This window comes from Coenobita brevimanus, chromosome 110, assembly GCF_032717465.1.
Source record: "Coenobita brevimanus isolate Jiangsu-jjx chromosome 110, ASM3271746v2, whole genome shotgun sequence".
In the NCBI taxonomy this organism is placed as follows: domain Eukaryota; kingdom Metazoa; phylum Arthropoda; class Malacostraca; order Decapoda; family Coenobitidae; genus Coenobita; species Coenobita brevimanus.
In genome coordinates, this window is record NC_137063.1 from 39,530,219 (window position 1) to 39,556,488 (window position 26,270).

Here is a 26,270-nt window from a genome sequence, read left to right on the forward strand (position 1 = left end):
GAGAGGCTGGTTTTGCGAATAAGGAGAGCTGGTTGCTGGTTTGGGCTGCCTGGAGGAGAGCAGGAGATGGAAGACAGGAGCAACAGTAATAGGAGAGGGGAAACGGCGCCCGCTGAGCTTAACAGGAGAGAGACAGGGAAGAGAGAGAGAGGGGAGGAAAAGCGTCCGTTGCAAGTCCGTAGTGTCGTGGAATGGTGAGGTGAGGGGAAAGGCGCAAGCTACCTCACCGCGTCCGCTCCGCACCACACACTGAGCAACCTCCCTCCTCCGCCGGTCGCAACATCGCGGTGGGGGGGGGTGAGGGGAAGGGGGAAGGGGGGAATGTGTGAGGGGAGTCAGCGCACGAGGAGAGAGAGGAGGGGAAGTATTAGATAGGGTAGCAGGGCAGTGGGAGGGACAGACAGAGCGAGGGAGCCAGCCAGAACGAAGGGGACGAGCACAGAGCACAGTGGGATGTGAGAGGGAGAGAGGGAGGGAGGGAGAGAGGGAGGGAGGGAGGGAAAGGAGGAAGGGGAATGAGAAAGAGACGGGAACGATGGATGGGGGAGGAAAAGGGGGGGTTGGAGGGCTGTGGGATGAGGGACGGAGGGAGAGAAGGAGGGAAAAGGGGGGTTGGGGGAGGGAGAAAGGGACACGGGAACGAGTGGGGAGCGGGGGAGGAATGGACAAGTGGAGGCCAGTGAGGGGGAGGGGGAAGAGGGAGATGCAGTGAGAGCGATGTACATAACCTCTTTACAATTTCACATTATTCTGCTTATCCTTGGATTTTTTTTCTGTGTGTGTGTGTGTGTGTGTGTGTGTGTGTGTGTGTGTGTGTGTGTGTGTGTGTGTGTGTGTGTGTGTGTGTGTGTGTGTGTGTGTGTGTGTGTGTGTGTGTGTGTGTGTGTGTGTGAACTTAGGAACGTAAGAGGGAGAGACAGAAACACACAGATCCACACAGATGTCTGTCTTTTTTTCTTTTTTTTTAATTAATATCTAGTTTCTGTGTATCTGTTTTATCTGGCTGTTCTTTTTGAGCTTAGACAGGAGAAAAAAGAAATGGGAAATATGCAGAACTTTTAAATATATTTTTGTCTACATTCTGATCCGTTTATTTCCTTTTTATTCCTTTCTGAGTCTGTACATATTTGGAGACAAGAAAAGGACCTGGAGATAGCCCAGTAAGCTTCCTGTTGGACTGTCTGGTGTGTGTTTTGATTCTGTCTGTCTGTTTGTCTGTTTATCTACCTGTCTATCGCTCTATCTCCTTCAGCTGATGTCATAAGGCGGAGAAATCACTAGCAGAAAAGGCAGTAGAAATGGCAAAGGCAGTATGGTCTTATCTACCTTTCCATCCACCTGTCAGTCAGTCTATTTTTCTGCTCTTTATATTGCTATCTTTCGTTCCATTTTCTTTCAAGATACACGTACCCTCCTCACTGCGATTATGTTATTCTTTTCATCGATAATACTAAAATCGTCTAGCGCTGCAATAAACCACTAATGTAAGTCATCTGATTCTTAAGATTAACTGTTGATCTCTTACTTCCTGTTCTTCTCCCTTCCACGTCTTTCTATCATCTTTTCATTCATTTTCTCTTCTCTGTAATTACCATTTTTTACTTGTCTTTCTTTCTTCCCTATCTATACACCTAATCTTCATTTCTGTATTTCACTCTAGTTGTCTCTCTTCTCTTTATCTTTCTCTATCAACCATCCCTTCAGCTCACTCTTTCTTTGATTTCTCTCTCCTTACCTTTTTTTTTTTTTTTCCTTTTTTATCTTTCACTTCATTCCTTCTGTTGATATGTCTTTTACCCAAGTATCTTTCACTCTACTCTTTCTATCCAGATTCCGTTCAGCACTATCATAGGCATCTCTCTTTCCGCTTACAATCTCCTCATCTTTTATCTCTTTCACTCCTGTCTTGTTATGTGTCTTCTCTTTATCAGTTTATAACTCATTCCATTTTTTATGCCTTCTCTATATCCATCTATCTATATTTATTTGCCATCTAAAACACTTATTTACTTTTCTCTCGGCTTCCATTTATCTCTTCAATCGTTTCTTTCTACTTTCTCTACTATTTTTTACTCCTCTACTTCTGCTAGCTCCATCTACCGTTCTCTCTAATTTTCAATATTATTCTCTTTCAGCCAATCTTTATTTTTTATATTTGCTTCCCTGTTTTCATTTAATTTTCTCTTCAATTTTCTTTCGTTTTACCTTCTCCATTATATTCCTCTCTCTGTTTACCTTGTCTGACCTCCTGTCTTCACGTACCTGTATGCTTTCTTTTTCTTTTTATCAGTCCATCCTTCACTCCTCTCCCTGTTCAGTTCCTCCCTCCCCCCCCCTTCTATTTATCTCCATCTCGATCTATTTAGCAATCGGCCCTAATTTCCCTGTATTTTGCTCTTCATATCCAAATCCATCGCTTAATTTTTTATTTTGTCTTACTATCTCACTTTATCCACACTCCTGCATTCTCAGAGTCCGCAGTGTCCTTCAATCTGTCACTTAACATTTTCAACTCGTTCACAGCCTCATACCTCCTGTCTGTTTACGTTTTGTGTGGTCTCAGGATCTACCCCTTATTTACACATATCTACTTTCGTGTACCTCTTTTAGTCAATTTCATTCCTTTTCGCTTTCTCACTCGACTTACTACATTTGATTCCTCTTTACTTTCTTACTCATTCCATTAGTTTTCTCTTCGCTTTCTAACTTTTACTCTCTAAATGAATATATCAGAAAATTATAATATCTGTACATAATAAACAGTATGATTTACAAACTGTCTATTTCTAAAGCCTAATTCATAATCCGCAAATCTGTCGGGAAAGACTGAACCTCGCAATTATAATTCGAATACACTGTACTTCTAAAATAGAGAGAGAGAGAGAGAGAGAGAGAGAGAGAGAGAGAGAGAGAGAGAGAGAGATAGAGAGAGAGAGAGAGAGAGAGAGAGAGAGAGAGAGAGAGAGAGAGAGAGAGAGAAAGAGAGAGAGAGAAAGAGAGAAGATTCGAATGTTGTATCTTGTCACCGATCCTAAGAAAGAGTAATAATAATAATAATAATAATATAATGTGGAAGAGAGCGACGGCCCCTTGTATAGAGCCCCACCCCAACACGGAGGGGGCCTAAGTCCGTCTGACAATTTGCATAAAATGTGATGTTGAGTGAAGGAGGTTAGAAGGAAGTAGTATGGAGAGGAAAATTAAGGGAAAAATAGAGAATGGTGGAGGAAGAGAGAGAGAGAGAGAGAGAGAGAGAGAGAGAGAGAGAGAGAGAGAGAGAGAGAAATACCTACTATCATTTCGGCCGTACGTGCAATTAACGGCACAGGTGTGACTAAACTGTAATTTTTTGCATCATCTTACGTAAAGTGCTAAAAATTCCTACTATACTCCCTCTATTGCGTACTACCAGAGCCTATACCTTTCAGAGCCATTACGTTTTTTGGTGTTTATTCTTGGTACAACCAAGGAATTTATCTATGTCTTTAAATCGATGGCATTTTATTTTATTTTTTTCTTGCTATCTCCAATTTCATTGGCCTTAGAGATACTTTTCAAACTAGTAAAGGATGGATATGGCCTTCATTAACCCCTACACAACTACAGGTAGGCCAAAGCTGAATAAAATCGTCCAGTAATAACGATGAAAATAAAAAATAGCTCCTGGGATTGAAGAGGTCAAGATAAGACTAAAAGGCCATTCTCCATTAACCAATATACCCAGATGACCTCTTACTCGCCCTTTTTTTCCTTGTTATTTTTCGGTTTTTTCTTACCTTAGGACCAAATTTTCGAAATGGAGGAGGAGTTTGATACACACATCATAAATCCATTCTGTACGAGAGTCCTTTACTTGTGGTGAATCAAATCGTCTGGAATTTGGATAGAATTAACAAAAAAAAAAAAAAAAAAAAAAGGTCACCAGATACGACGTGTTAACATTTCTAGTACATCCTTATCTTTTAAAACAAATACATGGAAACGCCTTAAGATTTTATTCACGCCAAGAGATCCCCCCTTCAAAAAAAAAAAAAAAAATGAAAACGAAAAGGAAAAAAGAGGAAATTTAATAAAAAAAACAATTACTATCTATCTATCTATCTATTGCCAGACGCCTCAATCCCGTTTGGAGTGGCCACAAACAAATCGCCTCCAAGTCGCCCTGTCCCCCGCCATTTCACTGCCCTGCTCCCAACTCACACCCCCCTCTCTCATATAACTCTCCACCCCATCCCTCCATCTCATCCTCCCCCTCCCTCTTCCCCCCTCCACCTCACTCACATACACTCTCTTCGTCAGTCGTTCACCCTCCATCCTCTCCACATGGCCAAACCACCTCAGTGTGTTCCTCATAACGCTTCCTATCACATCCACATCCACACCACAACGCTCCTTTATATCCTCATTCGTCAGCCTGTCTCTCCACGTGACTCCACAGGCTCCTCTTAAATAACTCATTTCCACTGCTCTCACTCTTGACTTCATAAATTTCAAAACCCAAGAAAAACATATGATACAAACACATATGGGGAAAAATATTAAAGATACAAAATATTATACGTTCTGTAATAGTTAAATACAATATGCTCTTTACGTATTATATTTTGTAATGAGCTTACCTTCAGCAAAAATCCGTAAAAGATTAAGAGTATTAAGGATTATGTACATTTTATAACACTATATTTTTCTCCAATTTTTTGAGCTAAGGAAAAAAATGGATGTATATAAAAAAAGTATTGAAATATTACTTTATATCAGTAATAAAATATTTACCAAGGCTTGCACACTTTGCCCAAATTGGGTCTGCACTGGTGACAAAAATACGTATACACAAACATAATTAAAAACGTGGCTTATGACACCCCCCAGAGAGAGAGAGAGAGAGAGAGAGAGAGAGAGAGAGAGGATGGGGTCAAGCTTGAAATACACACACACACACACACACACACACACACACACACAAGGGGGAGGAAGGGGTGGTGCATGCTATGCATGCTATACACACACACACACACACACACACACAAATCACTCCCAAATCCGAGCGACCCAGCATTTTCTCTCTGCAGGCGTCCGTCAGCTTGGCTTTGTTGTGCCGTGCTAAACTTTTGACCCGGCGCTCATCCCGGGGTGAGGGAGTTAGTTTCCTATGCTAGGTCAGGGCCACGCGAATTGACTGCACTTTTTTTTTTTTGGGGGGGGGGAGGGGGGGAGAGGGGCAGGGGGCGTGAAAAAGATGTATAGATGAAAAACTGGAAAAAAAAAAACTAGTAATTAACTAAAGTACTCCTTTATTTTTTTTCTTTGCTCCAGAGGAAATACTGATGCACAGATGATACAAAGCAAAAACGATGTTAATATATCAGGAATTAATGAATCAGTGAACATGACTCCGCCTTTTTTTTTTTGGGTGGGGGGGGGGTATAAGAAACGGAAAATCTCGATGGTTATATGACAGGAAACAATTACGGAAATAAGAAGTGCTGAGGTTTTCATGACACGAGAGACAATAAAGAATAGACTCAGTGTTTCCTTTGACTGGTTTCATTTTGTTTCTCCATCATAGGTGGACGAAAAATATCAATCATTAGGTGATACAAAACGAGACGGGAACTGATTATCTTTTTTTCTAAATGGAGAAAAATAAAATAAGCGCAGATGATAACAAAGGCGGGACGGAAGACGCTGATGTTTTGATGATACAGGCAAGAATTAAGTAGAAATGAATTGACACTTTTCATGGAAACGAAAAATGGTGAAATTTTGATGATTTGGAAGGGAATTAACTCCCTCTTAATTTTAAAATAAAAGTAAAAGAACTGATACTAATATGAGAGGGAACAGAAGCTGAGTCAGTACAGTTATTTAAAAATCAGGAATAAAAAAATACTTTCAACAATTTTAGAGGGCTCAATTCGACAGCATCATCCAGATTTAGTATAATATGCCAAGAGAAGCTTTGTCCTCATAACCTCTTCACTCAGATGACGTATATTTTATTCTTGCTACCATTAACCAATTTTATCTAGGTCTGGATAGGCCCTTTACGGCGAAGTGTACACGCACTAAAGATTTTTTTTTTTTTTTTTTTAATCGGTCGTATACTATTTAAGCTGAGGCGTTAATCACTACCTCAATGTAGATGGGCGCACTTGGGTAATATTCATGTTGCCACCAGTCCCTTTTCTTCGGTTGAGGGAAAATATTGCAGTCACTATTAACAACATACCTCGTGTAACACTTTCACTGTTAAGAACTTGTCTACATTATATTACAAGAGTTACCTAGTAAAGTTCCACTGGTCCGTATTTAACAGTTTCTCTTAATTTACAAGTTCCGTGGAAAAAGTTTTGATATTTCAAAACACAACCCGAACAAATTACAACCGCTCGTATTGGATATGCTCATATATTTTCAAACAACACTAAGTCCCACGAAGAATACAGAAAACTTGCTTAATAAATTTCTAACGTCTCATATGACGCCGATTCGTAAGGTTATTCCAATTAAAAGTTGCACTGACGTAGACCTGACACACTGCAACACAATCAAGTCCACGGAAGATTGCAGACAAGTTGCCGACTATCTTCCACTGCCTTGTATAAAACTCATTCGCCAGTCCCCTCCAATTTACAGTTGGAATAACATAAATGAAATTGCTATGCTTTACAACACAACCCTGACTTATGAGAACCGTCCATTTTTAATAAGCTCAGAGATTTGTAAACACAAGAAAATACGCGGCAGATTAAACAACAGTAGTCTAGAAAAGTTCCAATAACTGCTATTAGGCTGATTCAACAATTCATCCCAATTTGCAATGAAAAATGCATGAAAGAAAAACGCTTATTTTAGAAAACAACTCTGACTTTATGAGACCGTCCGAAGTGCATACCGTAAATGGCTGTGGCACTATTTCCGCACAGTATAGGATGTATGGAAAAAGTTTTGATATTTTGGAAAGGAACCGTGACTTACAGGGTAGTATTCTAGCTGGTTTAGGGAAGTATGAGCACCTCTCCCTCATCTATTTATTTTGCTTATTATACATTGTTATCCATCTGCAGGTTAGTAAAGCGAAATATGTGAATACTTAAATACGTAAAAGAGAATAAAAATAAGTAGTATGCATAATAAATCGCTAAGAAAATGATGTTAGGGAGTCACCAACGCCAAGGAGCATACGGCTCACAATGAGAAGGTTCGGTATGGGTGAGGTGGATGGGTGTAACGCTATTTCCTCACACTAACTCAGCATCAGTGAACCAAGGATACAGGAAGACTTTCTCGGCTGAATACGTCGACGAGAATGAACTATAATTTACTCACTGAAGCTAGGGTTAAAACTGCCATCTCTCCATTTCGAATATTCAGTTTAAGAAGACACTAGAGTATATAAAAAAAAAAAAAATAATAAAAAAAATAAAAGCTTGACACTAGAGTATGTTAAAATAAGACCTTAACACTAGCGTATGTTAAAATAAGAGCTTAACACTACAATATTATGCTAACCGAGATCAAGTGTTGTGGAAAGGATACAAGGCTGTAGTATCGTCTTATTCTGTCACTGAGCGACGGGAAACAGATTGCAGAAGGACGAAAATCTTTTAGTTAGTCACTGAACTGCGTAACAAACTATGTCGCAACAAAATGGTAATATTTTCGATAAGCCTCTGACTGTCAAAGCAATCTATCATTTCTATTATCGTCAGAGAAATTGTGAAATATAATATCTAAGTCGGACCATCGCAGCGCAATGATTAATACAAGATGTCAAAATTTTTACAATTCAGAAAGCTGATTATTTATTTCTTGCCAAAATATATAATAATGTACTACGCAGAAACAATATAGCAATTATTTCTAGACACTGCGTATCAGTCCGATTATTTTATTTTTTGAGCAGTGAAAGAAATAAAGCAGAGGAGCAGAATGGATAATAAACGTACGAATGATGATGCATCATTATTATTATTATTATTATTATTATTACAATTATTATTAGTATTATTATTATTTACATCAATAAATCTAAGAAACTAAAGTCTGTGAAGGAAAACAATTGAAACATGCACAGACAAACTCTGCTTGGTAAAGTGAAGAGGAAGATTGCACATACGTGAGAAAACCTAGATGAAAAGGAAATGGAATAGCAGAAAAGACTGGAGAGAGAGAGAGAGAGAGAGAGAGTAACGCTGACACTGTTATAACCGTAAAGTGAAGTATAATGCCATGAGGTACACTAGAGTTCTTTCCCTTAACTTCGCCAAGGTTCTCCTCTTTTTGCAGCTAATTTCGCCCGGCTTAGTGGCAGAAAAATAGTGCTACGGCTCTGTCCTTTCCACAATAACAGTGCTACGGCTCTGTCCTTTCCACAATAACAGTGCTACGGCTCTGTCCTTTCCACAATAACAGTGCTACGGCTCTGTCCTTTCCACAATAACAGTGCTACGGCTCTGTCCTTTCCACAATAACAGTGCTACGGGTCTGTTCTTTCCACAATAACAGTGCTACGGCTCTGTCCTTTCCATAATAACAGTGTTACGGCTCTGTCCTTTACACAATAATAGTACTACAGCTCTACATCCTTTCCACGGCACTTATTCGTGACTTGCAGAATATTCTGATGTTAACTGCTACAACTCAGCAGTCAAGATCATAGGATAGTAACTACAGGCCACAAAAAAAAAAAAAAAAAAAAAAAAAAAAAAAAAAAAACATTCTTCTAACCACTTCACCCTGAGAACCTCTCTCTCTCTCTCTCTCTCTCTCTCTCTCTCTCTCTCTCTCTCATAACACCCACACATGCCTTAATTATCGCCTATTTTTTTTTCCATATTTTTTGCCCACATAAATAAAACCTTTCATTACAAGGAAAAAAACCTTCCATGCCCTTTCAGGTTTCTATCTTTGGGTTGCTATAGTGATGGTTTCAGATGGGGCTAAAAATAGGTGAGGGAGGGGTGGAGCACGGAAGAGAGGGGTGACGGAGGGAAAATGGGGGTAAAGGGGGGGGCGAGGGAGGGAAAATACAGGTAATGGAGGGGGGAAGAAGGGTAAACGGAGGTCATGGTGAGGTGATGGAGGGAAATGGAGGTAATGGAGGTGCGATGCAGGGAAAATGGGAGTAATGGAGGAATGATGGAGGGAATGTGGAGGGAATGGGGTGGTGATGGAGGGAAATGGAGGCAATGAGGGGTGATGGAGAGGAAATCGATTTAATGGAGGCTGATGGAGGGAAAATGGAAATAATGGAGGGGTGAAGGAGGTGAAATGTAGGTAATGGAGGGGTGAAGGAGGTGAAATGTAGGTAATGGAGGGGTGATGGAGGGAAAATGGAAGTAATGGATGGGTAATGGAGGTAATGGAAGGGTGACGGAGGGATATCGAGGTAATGGGGGTGAGATAGAGAATCAAAATAACGGGGGGCTGATGAAGGAAAAATGGAAATAATGGTGGGCGGGGGAGAGGGGCGATGGAGGGAAACGGAAGGTAACGAAGGGGTGATGAGGGGAAAATGAAGGTAACTATGGGATGATGGAAGGACAATGGAAGTAACGATGGGGGGAGGAAGGGGAAATGGATGTAGCAACGGGGTGATGCAGGGAAAAGGAAATAAAAAGGAGTGATCAAGGGAGGGGAATACAAGAGTGATGGAGAAACAGAAACAGGGGTGACTGAAGGAGAAGGCAGGAAGAGTTGATGGATACGAGGGTAACAATACAAAGGAGTACAAAGGAAAGCAAACAGCAACAAACCTGCTGGTCCTTCCGTGGGTGTGTAGTATGGGGAAGGATGGAACTAGCAAAACTATTCTATCAGTTTATGGACAAGGACAGAAAAGGAGGACGAACCAGGGCATAGGTAAGAGAGGATGTGACGGAGGAAAGGGTGAAAATGAGGGAAGGGGAGGGAGTAGGAAATGAAGGCTAAGGGTAGATTGGTGTGCGGAAGGGGAAAACTGAATGGGGTGGGCGGTTGTGAAAATTTGTGGGAAACTAAAAGTGATACAGGTAAGTCAGCGTTTGAGATGGAAGGAAGACTGGAAAGCAGCGGGAGGGGAAGGATAGATAGGAACTGACAGGTTGGGTAAGAATGTGAGGTAAGGAAGGGAAAGTTGAAAGGGTTAAGGAGGAGGAGGTTTGAGAGAGAGAGGTGACGGAGGAAAGGGTGAATGGAACTCATGGAGGTAATATAGGCAGGGTGTAATTGAGGGAAAAATTGAAAGAGGTGAATGAGACAAGGGTGAGGGGGAGAAAAGGGTGAGGGGGAGAAAAGGGTGAGGGGGAGAAGGGCGAGGGGGTGGGGTTATAAAGGGGAGATGGAAGGTAGGGTAAAAAGGGGTCATGGGAGAGATGGGTGAGGGGGGAAAATGGTGAGGACAGGGAGGTTTGAGAGGGGAAATGGGAGGGAGATTAAAAAGGGAGAGGAGTCGCGGAACAAATGGAAAGGAGGTAATGGGAGAGAGTTGAGTCACGGTGATACTGAGAGGTGGTGATAAACGGGAGGTTGATAAGGGGATGTGTGAGAAGGGTTGGGGAGGGAGGGGACTTGGAGGGGGGTAACAAGGGGAGGCTGAAAAGGGTGATGAGGGAGAAGGGGTAGGGGTGGGGGCTTAATGAGAAGGGAGACTGAGAAGAGTGATGAGGGTGAATAGGTAGGGGAGGGAGCTTAGAAAGGGGTAACGAAAGGGAGGTTGAAAAGGGTGATAAGGAAGAAGAGGGAGGGGAGGGGAGGGGGCTTACAGAGGGGTAATGGAAGGGAGGCTGAAATGGGCAAAGGGATATAAGTGTGTGGCGATGGGGCTTAGAAAGGGATAACTGAGGGGAGGTTGGAAGAGATGAGTGAAGAGAAGAGGTCGCGAAAATGCGGGTAAGTTGAGATCCGCATAAGCAACCCTGGAAACTTCGTAACACTTCTTCCTTAGCTATTTATTTTCCCTATTACACCTTAAAATTTTCTTACAGGCTATTTATATCGTTTTAATACAGAAAAAGCATATAAGAGGACATGGAGGTGTAAGGCACAAAGTATATATATCACTAAGCAAGAGACGTCCAGAAATCTTCAATACAACTTAAGAGTGAGGTGAGACGAAAGGTAATGTTGAGAAGGAGGTGATGAAGGACAGGCTGAAAGGGGTGACTGGAAAGGGGTGTGTGGGGAGTAGGGGGGAGGGTAAGAAAGGCGAGGAAAAGGATGGGAGTGAGTGAGAGAGGTGATGCAGAGGGAAGCTGAAAGAGAATCATGGTCTGTGTGTGTGTGTGTGTGTGTGTGTGTGTGTGTGTGTGTGTGTGTGTGTGTGTGTGTGTGTGTGTGTGTGTGTGTGTGTGTGTGTGTGTGTGTGTGTGAGAGAGAGAGAGAGAGAGGAACAGGTGAAAGATGTGGAAATGAGGCTGGGAAGGGGGGGGGGGAAGAAGGGAAAATAGAAAAGGGTAATGAAGACGAAATATGAATGGCAAAAATGGAGTAAGACGAAAGTATTATGGAGGGAGGGTTGAAAAGGGATATGGAGAAAATGAAAGAAGAGAGAAAGAGAGAAGAGAGAGGGAAGGATAAAGAGTGTGGGGCGGGGGGAAGGGTACTGTAGGCAGACAGTGGTGATGGGAAAAAAAAAAAAAAAAAGAGTAACGAGGCAGACAATGTGAAGGAGAAATGGTTGAAAGGAGGGAAATGGAGAGCATGAACAGAGAAATAGGTTAGAGAGGGGTGGAAAGGGGTGATGGGGAGTAGCAGAGGGGGAAGGTAGACAGGGGTGATGAAAATGGGGAGAAACAAAAAGGGAATGATGGAAGGGGAAACATATTGCGATGAAGAGGAAATACAGAAAAGAGGGGAGAGAAATGGAAGAGTAGGGAAGGTTGGAAGCTGGTGCAAGGGGAGGCAAGAGAGGGGGGGAGGAGGGTTCAGAGGCGTGATATAGAGGGAACCTGAAAGGGAATGATGGAGTGACTGAACCACGGGGACAGCACCAAGGTAGGGGGGGGGGGGTCGTAGCGTAATCCACAAATAACAGGTACTTCCCTCTTTGTTTACTTTCAATCTCCATGCCGTGCACTCGATGGGGGGGAAGAGGGGCGCATCCACACAAAAACAGCCCTCACATATTTCACCCTTATTATACATAATTCGTAAGGCCCATTTTCCATCTCGCGGTACCAGACGCTTCCATTTTTTTTTCAGCACCTTCCCCCCGAAAACGAGACCCCGTGCCGTAACTACCCTTGATTACTGTTATTAATTAATAAACGTATCGGCGCGAGGGCTGGTTCTCCCGAGTATCTTCTCTTTCACAAGCTGGTCGCGATTATCGACTCGGGCATGACACAGTTTTTATGTTGATTAATGAGGGTGAAGTCGCGGCTGAGTTTACCGCCAGTTAAAAAAAAAAAAAAAAAATATATATATATATATATATATATATATATATATATATATATATATATATATATATATATATTCATTCATTCATTCATTCATTCGGCTCCCAGGTAGGCATTTAGCCTGTCAGGTGGATCAGCCGTCTCCAGTTGATTCTCTCAAAGGCCTCTTGATTTCTCAATGCTTCGATGTTATCCATACCTCGTCTGTCCAACAGTTCCTCCACACCATCTCTCCATCTTTTCCGAGGTCTTCCGACTGATCTTCTGCCATCAGGTCTCCAATTCCATCTCTCCTCCACTATTCTTGACTCGTCCATCCTCTCAACATGTCCTAGCCATCTCAGTTGTGAATTTTCGATTACTTTTCTCACCGATGTTACTCCAACCATTTCTCTTATTGTTTCATTCCTGATTCTGTCTCTCCTTGTTTTGTCCACTATTGCTCTCAGTGGTCTCATTTCTGCTGCTTGAACTCTGCTCCAGTCTCGGGTTGTCAGAGTCCAGCTCTCAGATGCGTATGTGAGTATAGGTGTTAAAATAGACTGGAATATAGTTCTCTTTGCCTCCAGTGGTACATATCTGTCTTTGAGTATTGGATATAGAGAGCATACACATCTGCTATATTTAGTTATCCTTTCGGTGATCTCTCTTATTCTTATCTCCCTCCTTCGTAAAAATACACCCCAGATATTTTACAAGTTCTACTTCTTTGACCTAATCGCCCCCAACTACTATATCATCCGCGTCATCATTTTGCTTTTTCACAGTGAGTATATCTGTTTTGTTTATGTTTATTGTTACTCCTGCTTCTTCAAAACATTCCCTCCAGCACTCCAAAGCTCTTGTTAGTTGTGGCCGGCTATTACTCCAACATGCGATGTCGTCTGCGTAGGCCAATATATCCCCTTGCTCTTCATTTCCAAACCTTTCCTTGAATCTTTTAATTATCATGTCCATATAAGCAATAAACAGTAATGGGGATAGTACACTTCCTTGTTTCACCCCAGTTTCCACTTCAAACCAAGTATCTTTTTCATACCCCGTTCGAACATTACATTGATGAGGGTCATATGTACTCTTAATGGCCCTCTTCAATCTCCCAGTGATTCCATATTCCTCTACAAGACACCTCCAAAGCTTTTTCCTAGGAACTGAGTCAAAAGCCTTTGACAGGTCAATAAAGGTAACATATAGGTCCTTGTTATACTCCCAGCATTTTTCCATCACCATTCTGAGTACAAATACCGGGTCCGACGTGCTTCTGTCCTTCCTGTACCCAAACTGCTCTTCTCCTAGTCTGTCTTCAATTATAGATCTTGCTCTTTTCTCTATAATTCTTTCGTAGAGTTTAGCTATGTGGTTTATAAGCGATATGCCTCTGTAATTATTACACAGTCCCGAATCACCCTTTCCTTTAAATATGGGCACTATGATATATATATATATATATATATATATATATATATATATATATATATATATATATATATATATATATATATTTACAGTTCATTAGATGGTTTACCTCCTTGGTACTGGAACGACTTTAAATCTGATGCTTTTTACAGCTTTATACAATTTAGGCGAACTCTACAAGGAATCGAGTAGTGTGATGAAATTGGAAATTAATGTCTTTCTGACTGAAAAAGACTTAGGGATATCTGTCTGTCAGTGCTTAGAATTCTCAAATAAATATACTTAGGCGTATGCAGAACACAGTATACAGTACAATCATCCCATTATTTAAAATATCTGTAAGGCCATATGTGGAATATACTGTACTGTTAACCTTTGGGACTGACACGAAAATAGATGAAATTAGAAGCAGTTCACCGACGGGCAACAAAATTATTTTCTTATACTGAGTAATGATTACTGAAGCTTAATTTTTTCACTAAAAGGGAAGGACTTGAAGGAATAAAAGTGAGTGCTATAATTATATATTTAATGGGTTTACCAATCTAGAGGCAGAAAAATCTATACTCCTGCATCTTTAATACCTACTTGCGGTTTTCCTCTGCACAGTTTTTTTTTTTTTCATTCTGTTCTCTTTTCTCATCCCATTCGTCTAATCTGTTTTTGTCTCCCTCTCCTCATTCTGTATGTCCCTGCTTCTTCCCCTTGATTCTACTCACTTCATCACTTTTACTTTTCACATTTTTCTCCTCCATTCTGCTCTTCTTTACTTGAACTCACGTTATCTCCATTACTCCTGTTCTTTCTCTCTTTTCCATCTTCTTCCTTACTCTTTCCCGCCTCATTTTTCTCTTCTAATTAAATTCCTTTCCTCATTCCTCATCCTTAGTCCTCTCTTTCACTTCATTATTTCAATTCCATTCTGTCCTTCCTCACCGTAACCATCAATTTTCTTCTCATCCTAATTAAACCTCATTAATTTTATACTCTGTTTTGCTGTCTATCCCCCTATTGCCTGTGTCCGTATATTTCTCCTTTGATTCTTTTCCTTTCAGACTTCTTGGTCTTTAGTCTTCCATTTCTCTTCATTCATCTCCCCACTTTTCATCCTTTGTTCAAACTTTCTATTTTTTTCTCTTCCTGATTCCTTTCCTCTTCATTCCTTTCTTCCTCTTCCAAAATAAATCAATTTCTTTTCATCCTCTTTCTCACTGTCCTGGCTTAGCTTTGCCTTTCTCCTCCTCATCATCATCTTCCATCTCCATCTTAAGTTCTCGTCCTCATTCTTCTTTAGTCCTCGCTGTTCTCTTCATTCCCTTCCTGGTCCCTCATCCTCAGTACTCCCTCTTTCCTCATCCCTTTCGATTCCACTCTTTCGCACCTGCCCGTAACCACGTGATATAAGTGCCATCCCCTTTACTACCCTCCGATAATTCAGGAGTCATTAGCGATCAGGTGCATTACCCGAATTCTTACCTGTGTCTCGGCGATTAAGGGTCGTTAAGCCGCACAATCCGAGTAATTTTATTGGCTGTCTTAAATTTATAATCGCCTAGTTCGAGAGGGAAGGGAAGGGTGAGAGGAGAGGAGAGGAGAGGAGAGGAGAGGAGAGGAGAGAGAGAGAGAGAGAGAGAGAGAGAGAGAGAGAGAGAGACTGATGGATTTCTACACAAAGATGCGAATTCGCGATATATATAAAAATACACAAACAAGACACTTAGTAATCCAGGCGGGGCGGGCAAATAGATAAACAGGTAGACATAGTGTGCCAGGCGTCAATGCTCCCAAGGGTCTACATGGCAATCACTGACTCACTGTGATGGATACTGAGGATGCGTTAATTACCCATCATCAGGTCCGCAGGGAGGGTGGCCGCCGCTCTCACTTTCTTAAGATACTTATTTCGTGTGATTTTTTTTTTTTTTTTTTTTTTTTTACACATACAGTCTCTTTACCCATCATATTTATCGTAACTTATTACGTCTTATAAAGCTGTCTCTTTTTATTTTTAGTCTTCCCTTTTTTCCGAGACATTAATAGTTACTTGCTTCATCTCCTCATGCAGTTTCTTTTACTCAGTCTCTTACATTCTTAGCCACTTATTTCACATGACACAAATTTTTGATCTCTCTCTCTCTCTCTTTCAGGACCTTTTGATGTATATAGTAATTAACGACGAAGATGGTACAGCTGTGGACATAAATATCGATACTCTTCATTACGGTAAATAATGAGATAGTAAGCAATGAAGCACAATCATGCGAACTTTGCAGCCCAACCAGCTTCTCAGAACAGTGTAGAGTTTCATATCACTGACCTAACAAGTGAAGCAAGATTCTTATCCACAACTAGTTTCTGTGTAGGTGCAGTTTAGAAAAATTCGAAGGCTTGGAAACTAACGGCTTGATATAGAGGAGTAGCCCACCTTCTCCAGGTTGTCTAAACGATGCTTATAATGTGTGTGTGTGTGTGTGTGTGTGTGTGTGTGTGTGTGTGTGTGTGTGTGTGTGTGTGTGTGTGTGTGTGTGTGTTATCAAGTTTATATATCTTTCCCATCACATGAGGAGTAAGAAGAGGATTATGATGATGATTAGTTTATTTCTTTGTGTAATGAATTTTGTCATTCACTAATTAACTCGACCCTTTCACTACATGGTGTCCTTTTTTTAAACTAGAAAAGAATAATATTTTGGACGTTGCAAAAAAAAAAAAAAAAAAAAAAAAAAAAAAAAATCATCTCGGTCATGGGGTTAATGGAGACTAAACCCGAAAAGGCAGAAAAAAAATCGTTTGGTGTAATGCAAGAATAAAACAGAAACGTCATCATAACAATGTAACTACTTTACATTGATCTTTTTTTTTCTCCTTAAATCCATTGTAATCTATTTTTTCTCTCATATACTTACTGTCGAAGAGTCAAAACACCATAGAGTAGACGATGTTAGCTAGATTATTGCAAGGCATCGTTTGGCCTCCTCAGTACTTTAACATCTTGTATTAATCCCGTTATTTATTTTCCGAACTGAAGGAGTTAAAGGCAGTATTCATCAGCAACCTCCCCCTGAGTCGTTTTTCTAAGGGCTAAATCTTGTGATCGTAGCAAAAAAATGAAACATAAAAGCTGTCACAATGATGGGGTTATAAAATGTCACAGTATCCCAACGCAATAATACTGTAAATTAAAGAAGATTTAACATATCCCACATTTGTGCTGCGGAAAGAGGCTTATTTCACTATCACTAAATACCTGTTACTCTAGTCATCAAGAGTCAGAGCATCCCAGACCTATCCTTTCATGGTTCGGTCTTCCCTCGATTTTATTCCACCTATTGCCAGGCGATTTTCTTAAGCTGAGAGTAAGTCACAGAAGCCTTCATGTAAATACAGTCACCAGAAACTGTCTTATGGCCGGGAAAACGCCACAAGGTTTTTAAATCACGTATGTGGTATTCATGGATGAGTCTGAGAGAGAACTATACAGGATGAATTTTACCACAATGTTGGCAAAAAATACAGTACTTTTCGCCGATAAAATGCAATTATATCCTACGTACATTTCTTCACCTTGTACGGTACTAGTGGGAAACAGACTGGAGACGACGATGAATGACGGCAGTTTCCCAGTTACGGGTTTATTTACTGATAACCGAAGCCAAAACAAATGATGGAGTCGTTACCATAACAACGGGAGGTTTATGACACGCCCACCTGCAGTATCGATTTATTCACAATGCAGTCCCGTATTGTAGGTGGCATTGTGGGATTCGCTGCACTTCTCTCTCTTTTTGTTATGTTTATTACGCTTTAATATTATCTGTTGTATTTATTTATGCTTAGTACCGATACAGCTTGCTTTTGCGACGTAGAGGATAAAATGGTGTCATAGGCAAAATAAATCGCTAAAAATGAAGTACTAAAACATCGCCAAAGCCACTTATAATAGGACACTTCTTACAAGCACATGTATGTTTATGGCCAGCTTGTTAAAAATGCAGAGGAAATTTTGATAATCGAATCGCCACCACGGTTAATTATTTACTTCCATTATTAGGATGTTTTCTACTTCATGTGTACCAGTCCCACGCGATTTATTTTTTTTTGTTTTTTTTTCTCTGAGAACTTTAGAAGGACCTTTCTTCGAGACAAGGCCTGAAACATTCATTAACACTCTCAGGCGCCTACGAACGTGTTATCAGCTGAGTAAAATTGTCTGGCGTTGTCGTAATTGACTATCTGAGTTGTTCTAATCATGAATAGGTCTATGGTAACAGTATTAACATAATCTGTCCCCTCTGACTCACTCCCATCAGAACAAAATCATCTGGAGTTAACTGGAAGAGAGGGTATGAGTTGTTCGGACCATGAGAGAGTTCATGTGACAGTACTAACACTCTCAGGCTGCCAGGAGTCACTCATGGCTGAATAAAACCACCTAGTGTTAGATAGAATAGAATACCAGAGTTGTCCCCACCACTAGAGGGTTAAGAGACACTGGGTAAACAACAAGAACGTTCCTTGTGTTTATGTCTCAGAGAAAACTAACTCTCAGGGGGAACTATCACCGAAGGGATATTACCTGCTGATTGCCAGGTGCGCTCCACATTTATTCGTATTTACTCTGCCTTTTGGATTGTTAATTACACCTGCTGATGTGTGGGGTTATTGTATTTATTTTCTGACAGTATTTATTGTTTCGCCCATACAGTATCCCTCTGCAAATGCTAAATACCACCAATATGGAACGTAATAATTGATGTTCTTACTCATCTGTCGTTAATTACTCCGCCTTTTGGGTTGCTAATTACACTGGCTAATATATGGGATAATTAAGAATATTTTTTGACAGCTGGTTTATCGCTAAATGCGTACAGTACCCACCTCCAACGCAATGTCGTGAATATTAAAAGGAATAACTGATGTTGTTGCTTATATGTTGTTAGTTACTCTGCCTTTCTGTTTATGAATAGCTGATGTATAGGGTAATTATTTTTCTAGTTGTTAATTTATAAATTTCTCTGACAGCTGGCTCGTGTGGACTATCTCTGAGGACTAATTAGTCATTAACACCTGAAACAATTGATGTTCTTACTCAATTACTGATATTTACTCAGTCTTTGGTGTTCTTACTGCACCTTTCTTTTTTGACAACTGGTTTATCATTTGGCTCTCCAAGATCGAAATGCCATCACCGTTTTTTTCAATAGCTGATTCTCCTACTGAATTAAATTTATTCTGTTCTACCTTTGGGCTAATAGGCATCATCGTTACCATTTATTAAACACAATACAGTAACTGATGGTCTTAATGAAAGCAGAGAACATACGACAAGGAAAAGGCTATTAATGATTAATGTTTAGCTGTTATTACATATGGAAAGAACAATGCCATATCTATTTTTTTTTTTTTTAATTATAGAATTTCTACTACCGCCAGGCAATTATACGCAGTTTATGGCAGACCTTTCGCAAGTAGTTACAAGCAATCCCAAAACAGTCCAGGGTTAACGGGAATGAGTTTGAAATGACGTCACCAGATTGTAAATGTGTGAGGAAACTGTTTCGATCTCCTTTACTATGAAAAGTCGTTTATGTTTCTTTATGGCCATCTCTGGACGATTTTATTTTGCTCTGAGGTTAAGGGTCACTCCCAAAAATTAAAAATATTCCACATGATTTCTGAGTCCGACGAGCTGGAGACGAGTGGACTCAGATAGGATATTAAATAAAGCCATACCTATAAATTCACCAGCTATTTTGTATCCACATTAACATAAGATTTTCTTCATTATTTAATGGTGTGAGAATGGGAATGCACCCACTAAAACTGAATAAAATCGTCTGGCAACAGCTGAAATAAAACTGTTTATTATTTTTCACACTACAAAAGGAATAGATCTCTTTTCTTTTATTATAAGAACTGAAAGCCACTCCTATGCCGAATAATGGAGCCCGGAATTAGCAAGAATATCAGAACTAACATCTCTGACGTCTCGAAATGGTAAAGTTCAATGACAGACCCCTAGTTTGCAGAAATATTTGGGCAGAATGAGTAACATCATCAGTACAAAAAAGCTAACTTCATGGTGGTAAAAACTTTAGACTATAATTAAAAGAACAAACCACATATAAATCTACTCTATGCTCTGTGTAATCTAATATGAATGAAGGGCTTTTAATACTTTCATTTGAGTCTGCCTTCCCAATAATTGCAAACCAAATTTTTCATATTCTTTATTGTCAGCGACTATTTTGTGAAAGCAAGAGGTTATAAATGGCTTATGCAATAACTGAACTTTATAAACTAATATTGTTACTAGTCAATTACCTTCGGCTATATTGTTTAGTGTGGCAAAATACTTCCTGGTGGTCGTTGTTTTAATTGCTGCCCTGGAACCATGATATATTTCATCACATCCATCGGCATTATATGATATTGACGACTACACAACTTAACATATGCAGTAGGAATTACTATTACTACTACTACTACTACTACTACTACTACTACTACTACTACTACTGTTATTTGGCAGGAGCATGTGTAGTTACATGGAGAGAAACACTGACAAATGAGGAAGTGGAGGAGCGTTGTGGTGTGGATGTGATAGAAAGTGTTAGGAGAAATATACTGAGATGGTTTGGCCATGTGGAAAGGATGAAGAGCGAGAGACTAACAAAGAGAGTGCATGTGAACGAGGTGGAGGGTGGAGAGGGAGGGGGAGGCCGAGAATGAGATGGACAGAAGGAGTGGAGAGGTGTATGAGAGAGGGGTGTGTGAGCTGGGAGTAGGACAGTGAAATGGCGGGGAACAGGGCGACATGGAGGAGATTTGTTTGTGGCCACCCCTCATGGGATTAAGGCGTCTGGCAATAGATATTATTATTATTATTATTATTATTATTATTATTATTACAATAATAACTAAAAGGGCACAGTGGAGCGTATCTCTTCGACAAGGGCAACGTAATTTCCAAACTACTCTTCATAATGGGTTAGGTTTGCTCATCACTGATTAGGGTTTCGCAAAAAGTGTTTTCCGGATCCAGAATCTGTAATACGATCCGGATCGATTCCAAATGTTAACTGATTGTTCCCTGGGACATGGGCTATCTACCCAACAAATTTGGTACAAATCTCTCTTTTAGTTTTTGAGTAATCCTGCTGACAAACAAACAAACAATCAAATACGCGTGAAAACATACTCTCCTTGTCGGAGAGAATAATTTTAACAATAACACTAGAGGGGCACTCAGTGCAGCGGCTCTCTCCGACAAGGACAACGCATTTCCGGATCCAGAATCTGTAATACGATCCGGATCGGTCCCAAAAGATAATCGGTAGTTCCCTGGGACATGAGCTATCTACCCACCAAACTTGGTCCAAATCTCTCTTTTAGTTTTCGAGTAACAGACGAAGCCATACTAATAGCCCCACTCGTTGACCCCTTCAATAAGGTTATTTATCTATTTCTCTATTTATTTCTGCTTCTTTCTCGCTATTCCCAAGTGAATTTGTTGAACAAGAGATTCTTTGAACCAAGTCAGACATAACCTTCACTATTTTTTTAAAGCTTATTCCAACTCCCTCTAGACGATTTTATTTAGCTAATCGGTGACACTGAAAATGGATAGGTTAGATGTCCTCATAAATTCCGTCACTACATGATATGTCCCTTACATTGAAAAAGTCGCCCGGGGATGGCTTTTCTTGAGCTGAAAAATATAGTTCCTTCAATTTTACTTGATGGAAATTATTGTCCTTTTGCTGCCAATTTCCAGCACCTCAGTGGCTGAATAAAAGTACTATATAGGCTGGCATCCTTTCCACTACACTTTTTCGTGACTAGCAACATAATCTAGCGCTGTCTCTTCCCACAGCTCAGCAATGATTGTGGAGAGGTGGACAATTCAAGCCCAGTTAAAGTGAACTGGGTATAGATGTCTCGATATAACAAGTCCCTGCGAAGTACTGTCATGCAATACAAAGTCCCCTATCGGACGATAACCATACATATACTGTGTATACAATGTGGGTATGATAGCAATACATATGTACAGCCATTCAGCCATCTCCCCACGCAACACACAGGGTGGACACGAATGTAGGTATGGCTGTTAAGCAGGACAGCACCCGACCCTGTTTGAGCCCCAAGTGTGACCTTGACCTTGGGAGTAGATGGCTGGTTGTTGCGCGCGACACACCGTCATGGTATGGGGAACAACTGTGTGAAGTTATATCAAAATCTGTCCATGCATGTGAAAGTTACGAAGCGGACACGACACTACGAACGGCCTGACGGACATAATCCACCTACAGTCCCCGACCGGTTTGACCGGTGGGGCACTAACAAGAACAAACCCCACAGGACGCCAGAGTAGAGATGGGGTGAAGGAAGGAAGGAAGGGGTGACGGTACTAATATCCCTTTTATTAATTCCCCTTGCCCACTTGAGCACACCTTAATGAACATCCGGGCAGGTGAGGCGAAGGTAAGCACAGGTTATTGGTTTGTGTCCCTCGGATATACGGTGTTGGGTGTCATAATATTAACTCTCCCTTTATATATCCCTGCTCCCAACACACAATAATAGCCTCTTCAAATCCATGATGTACTTATAATATTATTCTTCCTATGAGGGACTTTTCTACCTGGAGGTGTTAGATATAGACCCGTATTCTCGTCGGTTGAGGAAACTCCCAGACACATTTTCATAAGCGATTTATTTTGCTTATTGCGCCTTATTGTTCTATTCTCTGCTAAATTAATCCTTCCAATATCGTCATTGCATAAACAACGTACCAAATGATAATAACCACATACATCCAAAAATAAATCGTTAAGGAAGAGGTGCTAGGGAGCTTCCTCATCTGGCAAGAATACGAGCCACAGTCTTCACTAACCCCGTCAGTGCGAGAGGATTTTTGTAAGCCGAATAAAATCGTCTTGGGGATGCTACAAGAACTCTGTAAAATCGCATCATCTTTGTGTATGGGGTTAACGACGATGACTTACTATTAATTATTATTATTATTATTAATCTGCTTGTGCAAGACCATTCGTAATAAAGGGATTAACAAGGCTATACCTAATCCCTCCACATTCAAGTTTCTTCTAAGTTTTCTTCTTTTTACTTATTTATTTATTGACAGTAAGAACAATATAATGAAGATCGTCCTCGTACAGAAGTGGCTGCCTCTCACATCATTCAGATAACTTTGCATGTTTAAGGTGAATGGCTGTTCAAAGGACTAAGAGGACAGAGTAACTTCAGCAATGATGTTAATGTCTCGGCATCACCTATGAATAACACTGCTCTGTCCTAAGTTCCTAACAGTGGAAAGGCTATCAATCTGGCCAACAATGAAGGAGGATTCACAAACGTGCTTACGATTGATGCCCTGCCGTAACGCATATTTATTTTCGCAGGTGGTGTCACACACACGGGAAGACTCTGTAGGCTACTTTTCCTTCGATGGAAAGAAAAGGAAATAAATTCTTTGGGATTGTCATCAAGTGCACTATTGACGAAGAAAAAATATAAAAAGCACACGAAACCTGCCATACCTGTCTCTGAACACAACGCACCTTGAAATTATTAAACCAACGATGATACTTCTGCTGTCATGGTTATATTTTGATATTCTTTTGGCAATTCCAGACGTACTATGAGAATCAGAAAAAAAAAAATGCAAAGTCCAAAGAATGTGAACCTTCCAGTGGTACTCCTCGACTGGATCCACCGCCAATGCGTTTGCGAGCAGGATTATATTGTTATTAATGTGTTAGCTTAACGAGACTAAAAACCAGAAATGCTTCCACCAACGTAAGTAGCTGTGAATTCAAATTGTTTTCTCGAGTTCAATCTCCACAGACACTTTCGCATTTGTAGTTAGTTACATCTTCATCTCCTTCCGGCACTCTCCGCTAAGACAGAAGAGAAATTATATTACTAGTGGTGGTATGCGAAAATAAGAACTGTGGCATTTCACATTTGTGCGATTGGTGCAAGTAGATTCCACAATTTGTTCGTATTAGAAAGCGTGACGGCACGAGCAGTGGAATGGGGTGAGATTAATAAGCGTAACGGTACAAGAATGGTGGTTTTATACTATATCACATGCATTACCATTAGCACTTAAAAATGACTGTTAAGAACTTGCTTGCGCTTCGCATTTTTTCCCAATAATTATGGCACTCAAAAATCGCACAAATTTAGCATTTCACAGATGTGGATTCCATATTTTGTTTCAGCATAATGACTAGCGTTGCGTACGACCTGAGGCCTCTGTATTTTTGCTGAGTGTCACATTGTACATGGCTCAGGACATTTCGTCATATCCCTTCGTCAGCAAAACACCTGGTATATTGCGCCTTGATATGCTTTTGTGTGTTACTGATGTGTATTACTGTATTTCGAAATCTAAGGTAATATGGTTTGCATACTAGAGAATGTTAAAGTGTAATACGCAAAATAAATCGAAAAGGAAGGAGTCCTACGAAGCTTCCTTTGCCAACAAGAAGACGACTGACCATTCATTTCGAGGAGGCGTTTTGTTATACTTGCAACCACTAGACCATTTTATTCAACTTAAGGGGAAACGCTTTGCAGTGGAGGGGTTAATGAATGCTCTATGTAAGTCCTAGTGTTTGAAAAGTACTCGTATCTTAAGTTGAATAAAATCGTCTGGAGATGGCTGGAAAAAACCGATAAATACGTCACCACATTTAAGGGAATAAGCATGAATTGTGCGTCTTCCAACCGTACCCTCTAGCTGACTCCACTGGTCTACCCTGAGAAATGCACAAGAAATACACATCCAATACTCACAGCGGTCGACATGCACTCACAAGCGACGCGTGCACCAGCTAGATACACATACACACTGGATGCGCTCACGATATCGATCCACACACATGATGATCGCTGCGTGTACATGATGAATAACGCACAAAAGAGCCATACACACTCAATACGAATACAGTACATGATCAAAACACAGGTCCGAAAATGCACATCACCATCTACCTTCCTTATGTGAAGACTCTGCTGGATTCTGCTAAGCCTCTTGAATACCATGACGTCTTGAGTTAATTTTTGCTACCGCTAGATGATTTCATTCGGCTGAGGCAAGGCTCCTGAACTGAAGGCGTAAATAAAGGCAACATCTAACCCCTCCAGTTCGAATGGCCTCTCCCGTAGCTGAGTTAAATCATATGGCGGTGGCAAAAAATAATAAATAAATAAATAAAATAACAAAATAAAACAAATAAATGAATAAAAATGGCCATCATCGTACTCAGGAGGAAATACGTGAAATAAGTTGGTCGCCATATCAATACGACTCACGAATGGATAGTTACTGAATATAACACCTAAAGTCGTTTGGTCATAGGGGCGATATTTCTGAGTGAGTTGGGAGAAATAATAAGTCGTGTGTGATAATCTAGGTAGGTGTAACTGCACTGCCTTTAATAAGCAAATTTCACTGGTTGTCAAATCGATATAATCCATGCAATGGTAGAATGAATAGGGTGGTTATCGTTGCCAGGTCCCAAAGGTGAAATTCCAATGCAAGGTGAGAGAAAAACAAGCCTTATGTGATTTCCCAACAAGACGTTCCTGTATTCCCTTCAATAAGAGTATTATGGTGGTCGTCAAATCAATCCCATCCATGCGTAAGTAAGTTAGGGATTACAGTGATTATAGTATTTACCGTCGCCAGGATACAAGGTTGAAATTCCCACGCAAGGTGAAAGAAATAACAAGCCTTATGTGATTTCGCACGTAGATGTCACTTTGCTTCCTTCTGCAGCTCCGAGAAATTTGCTTGTCGTCAAATCGATACCACTCACGCTTAGGTAATTCGATCAAGAGTAAATATAGTACTTACCGTCGCCAGGTACCAAGGGCAAAATTCCCATGCTTGGTGAAGGAAATAATAGGCCTTCTGTGATTGACCAGGTAGACGCAGATAGGGTGGCCGGCTCTCCCATGCCACCTGCCGCTTGTGACTCACCTGTCCATTGATCCACCGACTCCAGCCTCCATCTTAACACTTACCTGTGGAGCGAAACAAATAAACATTAGTACAGCTTGAATCGACAACTCATTTAGGAAAAATTGTTAATGGGGACATCATAAATTACCATTATTATCATAACTTTATTCCCACTATTATACGAGCGGCAGGCAAGACCCATTCTTCCTCAGACATGAGATACTTTCTACCCATTCCCTCAAGGCTCTCAAATACAACCAGTCTAGGCCTTTCATTCTGAACAGACCCTGAAACTGATTCTCTTTTGCTCTGATATACTAGGGAGGGGCAGCTCCAGATATTAAGCATAAAAATACTAGTGAAAACCTTTCCTGCTTTGGTATAATGTAAAACCTTGTTTTGTATAAGAAATTTTCTTCTCAGGAAGTGCTCGTGATATTGGCAGTAAGGAATGCAAACCCATAAACAAAGTG